We start from the raw sequence: 9,848 nt of genomic DNA on the forward strand, positions 1-9,848 counted from the left end.
GTGACGTGGTTAGTGGGATTATGGGTTTAATCAAAGAGTCGAATATTTCTCTAATTAAAGACCAGATTAAAGACTAGATTAAAGACTAAATATCCTTAATATTTGGTTAAATTATATGTTATATATTATACAATATTAAAATTTATAAATTAGTCTCTAAAATTACACATAAATTCATTATGGTCCAAAATTTAATAGATATTTAGTTGGGCGGGCGGATGTGGGGCGGGCGGATGCGGGGCGGGTGGATGCGGGGCGGGTAATGTCTCAAACCCATTACCCGCCCACCACCCACGACGGGTACCACTTTATAAATCCACACCCGCCCATTACCCGCTAAAATTATACCCATCCCCGCTTCAATTGGAGCGGATGCGATGCGGAATCCATGAAACTGTACCCATTTACCATCCCTAGTAGTAATATATTATAGTCGTAAAAAATGAGTTAAATTATATATTAACAGTATTTTTGTAATTATTTTTCAAATAAGAAAAGCCATTCAAGATTTCTTGTATAATAAGTAATTGGATGTTGAATTAGGTTTAGGTCATTCAATCTCTTTCCTAGCTTATGTCATGCATATCAAGAATGTTGACTTTCGATCATAAATATCACTGTCCAAATACAATTATAGTATTACTTTAAGTTTAAAGAGCCGTGATTTGTCTTATTACACCATTTTATGCGTATTAATTTTTTTCCCTTATTGGGTTGCGTATTAAACAAATAATAACTCGAAATCAAAATCTATTTAAATAATATTAAACTAAATCAATTTTTTTTTGGATAAGTCAAATATATTCAAAGAGCATAATGCTTCAAGAGTACAGAAAAGTTTCAAAGCAACACAGTAAACTTACAAAAGAATCAATGTTCTTCTATACCCCATTGATTACATAAAGTAATATTAACAGGATTAATTTTATTGATATTTTTACCCCTAAGAATCAAGCTGACAGATTCTTTAATGGTCTAGATAATTTCTTCTGCAGATCGAACTCTTTGTTTGAACACCCTGTTGTTTCTCTCGATCTAGATCGTGTAAATGGTAGCGTTGAAAGCTATCTTCAAGATCAAAGTGAGCAATGACTTTCCTTTCCAAGTGGAACTTTGCCCAAACCGTAAAATCATCCCAGGAACAGGCAGGAAAAATGATGTCAGAAAGTCATTATTGGTTGCGTATTAAACCCTTTTTATTCTAAACTTGATTCCAAAATTCCCATTGTTTTCGGCCAAAATTTTTCACTATTAATATTAAATACGACATTAAAATAATACGAGACAATATAAAATATTGTAAATATAATTCTGATATGATGAATACGTGTATAGGATACATTGATTATTAAGTCGTATAGTTTTCTTTATCAAATATTATTAAAATAATATCAATAAAATTAAATATTTTTTTATAAAAAATGAATTAAATTTGAAAGCAGAAGGTTTGTGTGAGATTTCAAAGTGTAGGGGACCCCATGAATCAGATAGACGTAAATGAAATTAATGGAAGTTGTATAAATATGATCCCATAGAACCCGTGATCCCCCGTTTCCGTCTCATCATTCTCATATTGTATCCTCTGTCATTATGGTCCGATATAAATAGTGATTAGAATGTGACATAGATTTTGTCTGTGGAATTGAGATCCGTTGGATTGTTGTTGGATTTTTTATTTTCACTTATTTTGGTTCGAGCTGGTTAGAATTTAAATATACATAATCGTGTAAATTAAATTAAATAGACATGAAGGATAGGATTAAGAGCTTTAATGTTAGAATTTAAGGTTTTAAATGTATATAATATTAAGGTAGTTTGAATTATATAACTTAAATTAAACACCGTCTCTTCAAAATAATTTCATAATAAAAAAAATTTGTTTCTATTAAATTTTAGGGTAAACTATGAGATTAGTACCTAATATGTTTCTACTTTTTATATGTTTCTGTCATTGGAATTTATGTAGGCTTAGAACTAGGGTAGCAGAGTAATGTTACCTTAGTTTAGTTTTTAACCATTTTACATTTATTCCTTATCGCAGCTTGCTATCGCTGACTTCTGTTTATCATTCTCTTCATGTTTCCTCTTTTAAATTTAGTCGAGACTTACGTTTCTGTCTATAAGCAGAGATTTTCACGCAGGGATTACTTCAAATTACATATGCGCATATGAAGACAGCATATGAAAATTGTTCAACTATTTCAAATATGCATTTATTGACTTATTTATCCATGCATTGTATTTTATCTTTATTTTTAATTTTCTTACTGCCGGAGGTCTTCCACTGAAGCTGCTCTCAACCTGGCGTTGGGGACAGCTTACTACCCCACCTCCCCCTTACCCTATTGTATATGGGAATATGGTTTTGTTGTTGTTGTTGTTGTTTAATACCTAAAGTTTCATAGTTAAAAACTTAACAGACAAGCTTGTCGGTCGCCGCGTCTACAATTTTCGACTGTCGTATTCGTCGATCGTTGAAGCCCAAACTTTCTAGCTCACACCTTTCCGACTTCCTAAACTTGATTTTGGCCTTAATTTCACCGGAAAATGCATTAATCTCCCCAAATCAATTATGGAATCTTCGATTTTTTTCATCCTCCAATCTACATGTTATATCGCCCGATGGGCTTAAAACTGGACTGTGTTGGTTAACTCATCATTTTCTCATGGTCTACCGTTCGAATTGATCCTCCATCCACCGAAACTATGCAAAGTCAGCATGTCCATTAATTTTTTTAACGACAAGGTTCTAAAATAAAAAAAAAACTAAATGTTACGTATGGTTTTGAAAAAAAAATGAAAGTTTAGATACTAAAATATATCAAAACCGACATATTAGGTATAATTTTGTGAGAAAATAACTTCAGTGATCAAAAATGTCTTATAATATACGATTTTAACCAACTTTTTTTGGATTTGCGAAAATGACCAACAAATTCACAACGAGATCTCAAATTCGCAAAGCGAACTCCAATTTCGCAACACAGTTTTCAAATTCTCAACACAGAAGTCAAATTCACAAAGCGCGTTTATTTTCGCAACGCAAATTTTATTTTCGAATTCGAAACACAATATTAATTTCGCAACACAAATGTAAATAATATAATTGTAACTCATAACCTAAAACCCTAAATCACAACTCAGTCTCATCTCCATCTCTCTCTCTACGGCGACATCCGTCCCCATCTCTGACGAAATCCGTCCTCATATCCGGCGACCCCTCTCTATCTCCATCTCTCAGAGCCACCCTCTCACAACCATTCACGGCCACAAATGGAAAATCAAACACCGATGGTTAGTTTTTTTAATTATTTTTATTTTGAAATTTTTGTATTATTATTAGATTTTTCATATTTAAATTGATGATAAATTTACTGGTAATTTCAATATATAGATTAACCATTTCACTTACATTGCTTAGTAAATTCATTCGGTTGCAGCCAAAACTGCTAAATTGTTTAGTCTTTAACCCTGTGAAGTTAGTATTTTGGTTGAAGTAATGCAATTCATTCAAGTTTCAATTTGCAGAAGAAGAGTAGTTTTTGAAACTTAAATTCGCAAGACGAAAATGAAAATCGCAACGCGAAACTAAAGTCATACTTCAACCAAAAAACAAAGACAAATACTAACTTCACAGTGTTGCGAATTTAAGTTTCAAGAATAAACTACTACTCTTTATGTTGTCCTTGAATCTGCACTAAACCTATATCTTGTCCTTTTAAATGTTTATATAAGTGTTTACTTCTGGAAAGTTTTCTGATGCATTTTGTGAACTATGATAGAATAATGACTTGGGTGAATACCGTGCAAGTTTGAAACATATTTGGCTATGTTTTCCCTGTTTAATATCATGTCTGTTTATAGTGTATAATTTATAGTTTTTGGTATATCTAACTTGGTATGTTTATTGTTTTTGTTAGGAATTTTTTTCGGTTTTATTGACTTCAAGGAATAAATTAAGCCTAGCCACTATAATTGCGTCAACACTTCACCTGTACAAAGAAATTTGTTTGAGAATACTTGTAACACCCTCAACCCGTACCCGACCCGAATACGAGTCCAAGATGTCACATTTACCAGTAAAAACGTATACTTTTATAAAAACCATAGAAAATTTAAAAGTTTTATTCTATAAAGTAATTCTTTTACATAAACTTGTTTAAAACCTTAACAGACTCTATCAGAGCATTCATATATATAATAACTTAATTACATGCCAACATACTAAATTATATGACAAGACATACTTTACAAAATATTTATGATCTGAACTTTGCGCGGAGATATGCTGCTTTACAGATCCGAAGCTTGATCTTCTGACTTATCCACACCTACGTGTAAAACACTTACACGCTAAGTCATAGACTTAGTGAGACATGTAAATATATAAAGTAAACTAACAAATGCATGAACATCTTATGTAATACACATTATACTTATACACCTATTAAACTAATCACTAATATGTTTATCCTTACTTATTTCCTTGCCATGAATTCCATTCCATTATATGAGTATATATTGAACATAAACATATAATATAACTTCAACACACAACAATACATGAATAATTACTATGATCATTTCATACATAACCATATAACATCTCATATCACCATTACACATATGCACTTGTTACCATTACTATCATATGATCCTAACTTATTACTTATACATATTACATATCACATATACTATTTCACGAGAAACACACATATCATTATATCAATTATGTTTCTTTTAAAAGCCCATGCACACTATTGAGAACTTAAGGTATGTGAGTACATAGAGGTTGTGCACAATGCTGTCACCACAGCTCATATAAATCCCACTAGGGGCACGTAGAATTTGTCCCAAAATTTTCTTTCGATCGATGTCTACACAATCATATATTTATACTATCAATATCCTATTGATATATTATAATCTATAATTTCTTAGACTGAAAGAAAGATTTATTCCCTTTACCATTGAAGTGCATCGGTACATTCTATAGTGTATCGATGTATCCATTAACATGTGCATCGATGCACTACCCATGCATCGGTACACCAATCACCTTCGATGTTTTCATTTTAAGGGGGTGCATCGGTGCACTCCTTATGCATCGATTCACTAAGGGCATTCGATGTTTATTTATTTGAGAGTGCATCGGTACACATTGAATGTGTATCGATGCACACAGCCTAGAAATTACATCTTGAGCACGAAAATGTCTTGTTTTAACCCCAAATTCTACTTATTAATCCCTCATTGTACCTTAAAACTTATTTATACATATATAAACCTTCTTATAACACTATAACACTTTACCATCTCCCATAATCCACCATAATTCTTGAATTAAAGAATTCCATCAACTTTTCCATGTGTTCTAAATTCAATTCTATCACCTTTAACTTCTCAATTAACCCATTGACAAGTCAAATCCATCTTTAGAACTTCAAAATCATTTCTATAACAAAAGTTCATTTCTAAACTCTTAATAGAAATTCTTTTCTAATTCTTTCCTCTTGGTGTTTTAAGCTTATATAACACTCAAAGAATAAAACACAACTCAAATATTCAAGAATTAACCATCAAAATTAAAACTCCTATTTGAGGCTTGAGCATGAACACATGGGAATAAGAAAGAAAGAAGAAAAAGAAGAGTTCCAGATAACTCTCCAAACCCACGTGTTTCATTCTTATAAAAGGGGGAAAATATCTTTTAAGCTAAAATTACCATAATGCCCTTATAATCCTTTCATATTTACCCCTTTCATCAAATACTAAAATAATCCTATTTAAATCCTTGAATTTTAATTTTCCTAAATTGATCCCCAAATTTTAAAAATTCTCATTTTTATCACTAACCCTGATTTCAGGATATTACAAATCTCCCCTCCTTTAAAGAAAATTCATCCTCGAATTTTCACTTTACCTCAAATGAAACAATCCTTTATAATACTCAACAATTCTTATCTTACCCTTACTATTAACCTTTACTCATATACAGTTCTCCTTCGATACTCAATATATAAATAAGTTCCTTACTCATTCCATAAACAACCTTCATACAACTTATTTACATGGAAATCATATACTATTAATTCTTAACAATTCATTATTTCTTGCTTCTACTCAAATCTATTAAAACCAAACTATTTTACCACGATATCGAAATTTACCTGCCAAAATCTTTGGGTTATCAAAATCTTCATCAGTCCTTAAATTATAAACTTGGGCAGGTGGTTGCACATAATGTTGAGTGAATGACTCAGATCGATTCCTTCTATGACCTCTACCTCTATTTTGTTGATGTATTGTAGTAGCTCTTTCTCTTTCCATCGTCTCCTCAGTCATAAGTGGACAATCTCAAATAAAATGTCCAACATCCCCACATCTAAAACAAGTTCAGGAGATTACTCTACATACCCATGTATGATTCTTTTCATAATATGAACACTGCCTGAGTTGACTGAGATTTGATCTTCTATCAATAAAAACATCTGATTCCAACATATCATGAGTTGGAGAATCTCATTCCCTATTTTTCTTGGATGGAGAGGAGCTCGACGAAGCACCCATTCTTTTGGACTTCTGAACTTTCTGTTCTTTAAATCTTTCATTCTGAGCTCTCTCTAGAGCTTTAGCTCGATTAACCACTTCTTGAAACGACGACAAATTCAAGGCTATCAATAACTCTCTTAGTCTATGGCGCAAACCTTCCATGAACCAATCACATGCATCCTTTTCAGTCGGAATAAGTTCAGCAGCAAAACGACTTAACTTATTAAACTCACATTCGTATTCATACACTGTATAATTCTCTTATTTCAAATTAAAAAATTCTTTCTTCATCTGTCTAATATATTGGTCACCAATATACTTACAATTGAATTCTTCCAAGAAGAATAACCAAGTCACTTGATCACTTCTTAATCTCATGGTGACATTAGTCCACCATATTCTAGCTTGTCCCCTTAACAAAGAAACTATTCCATCTAATTTCTCCACATCAGAACAGTGGAGCCCATCCAATATAATCTTAACATTGTTCAACCAAAGATCCGCAGTAATCGAATATTCCTCAGCTTCACCCTTAAACTCAGGTGCTCCTAAACCTTTCAATTCTTTAACTATATTCATTCGAGGAACTGAGGGCGCAGAGGGTTGAAAATGCGACAAAACAACATTTAACGTCCCAAAAAATATCCCTTGAGCTCTCACTGGTACTACTGGAGGTGTTCGCTCTTCACCATGACTGGCTAGGGCAGGTGAATTGCTATGACCCTCAGGTCTATTACTTCTCCTTTCACTGCAAGGACTCTCACGATCAGACATCTAATACATAATAATATAACTTTATTAGAAGACAACACACTCATGACTCTATCAGATCAGAAACTTTCACTTTTTATTGGCATGTACACCTTTTCAAAATACTTTTGACTTCAGTTTAAACCTAGAATCGGCTAAACCTTAGCTCTGATACCATTAAATGTAACACCCCCAACCCGTACCCGACTTGGATACGAGTATGAGATGTCACATTGACCAGTCAAAGCATATACTTTTATAAAAACCATAGAAAATTTAAAAGTTCTATTCTATAAAGTAATTCTTTTACATAAACCTGTTTAAAACCTTAACAGACTCTATCAGAGTGTTTATATATATAATAACTTAGTTACATGCCAACATACTAAATTATATGACAAGACATACTTTACAAAATATTTCTGATTTGAACTTTACGCGGAGATATGCTGCTTTACGGATCCGGAGCTTGATCTTCTGACTTATCTACACCTACGTGTAAGACACTTACACGTTAAGTCATAGACTTAGTGAGACATGTAAATATATAAAGTAAACTAACAAATGCATGAACATCTTATGTAATACACATTATACTTATACACCTATTGAACTCATCACTAACATGTTTATCCTTACTTATTTCCTTGTCATGAATTCAATTCCATTATATGAGTATATATTGAACATAAACATATAATATAACTTCAACACACAACAATACATGAATAATTACTATGATCATATCATACATAACCATATAACATCTCATATCACTTTTACACATATGCACTTGTTACCATTACTAACATATGATCCTAACTTATTACTTATACATATTACATATCACATATACTATTTCACGAGAAACACACATATCATTATATCAATTATGTTTATTTTAAAAGCCCATGCACACTATTGAGAACTTAAGGTATGTGAGTACATAGAGGTTGTGCACAATGCTGTCACCACAGCTCATATAAATCCCACTAGGGGCGCGTAGAATTTGTCCTGAAGGACCACGTAGATGTCCCGAAGGGCCACATATAACACATATGTCCCGAAGGACCACGTAGACCCTCGACTCTTGGCATGCCAACTATACCTATAGCTCTCATAACACATGACATGGGCATTATCCATTATCTTTTACCTCATTACACATTCACATATTCATATCACATAGTTCTTTCACATAACTCTTTATCACATTTCATATGATCACATAGTCACCTAGTTTACTTTCACGTAGCATTTTCTATGAAATTCACATTATTCATCCTTTTCATACATGGTCACATCACATATACATTTTTCTCATATGCATATAGCATATTATTTCTTATGTTTTAACTTATATTACATATGCATGTAATCTTATGTCTTATTATCAATATCTCATAGATCACTATTATACAACACATGTTCGCATATACATGTTCTCATACAATCCCTTCATTCAATTATAACATCTAATCTATCTTATTATACTAACATTTATTCATGTCATTCATTTCATATATATAACATATCATATAACATTCTAATAGAAGCACATATGAGTCATATTATTTTCATATATATTTTATCATATATCTCATGATCACATAACCTATTATGTTAATACAGGCATTTACATAGTTCACACATAAAAATGCATTCAACAATTAAACATATGTATTTATTCATATACCATACATCTAACACCATATCACTACATGTTTATGCTTTAGTACTTATATCATATAATATAGAAATTGGACTCATCGCAAGTCTTAATTCCTTAACATAATGTACACTTACTATCATGTACTCACCTGGTCTCAATGAACACTCTTAAGCTCTTGTTTTCTTTGTGTATCTTACTCCGTCGACCTATTCAAACTTTGCTTTCGATTGATGTCTACACAATCATATATTTATACTATCAGTATCCTATTGATATATTATAATCTATAATTTCTTAGACTGAAAGAAAGATTTATTCCCTTTCCCATTGAAGTGCATCGGTACATTCTATAGTGTATCGATGCATCCCTTAACATGTGCATCGATGCACTACCTATGCATTGGTATACCAATCACCTTCGATGTTTTCATTTTAAGGGGGTGCATCGATGCACTCCTTATGCATCAATGCACTAAGGACATTCGATGTTTATTTATTTGAGAGTGCATCGGTAGACATTGAATGTGCATCGATGCACACAACCAAGAAATTACATATTGAGCACGAAAATGTCTTGTTTTGACCCCAAATTCTACTTATTAATCCCTCCTTGTACCTTAAAACCTATATATACATATATAAACCTTCTTATAACACTATAAAACTTTACCATCTCCCATAATCCACCATAATTCTTGAATTAAAGAATTTCATCAACTTTTCCATGTGTTCTAAATTCAATTCTATCACCTTTAACTTCTCAATTAACCCATTGACAAGTCAAATCCATCCTTATAACTTCAAAAACCTTTCTATAACAAAAGTTCATTTCTAAACTCTAAATATAAATTCCTTTATAATTCTTTCCTCTTGG

Source organism: Hibiscus syriacus, unplaced genomic scaffold (assembly GCF_006381635.1).
Source record: "Hibiscus syriacus cultivar Baekdansim isolate YM2019G1 unplaced genomic scaffold, ASM638163v2 tig00112523_pilon, whole genome shotgun sequence".
Classification (NCBI taxonomy): Eukaryota; Viridiplantae; Streptophyta; class Magnoliopsida; order Malvales; family Malvaceae; genus Hibiscus; species Hibiscus syriacus.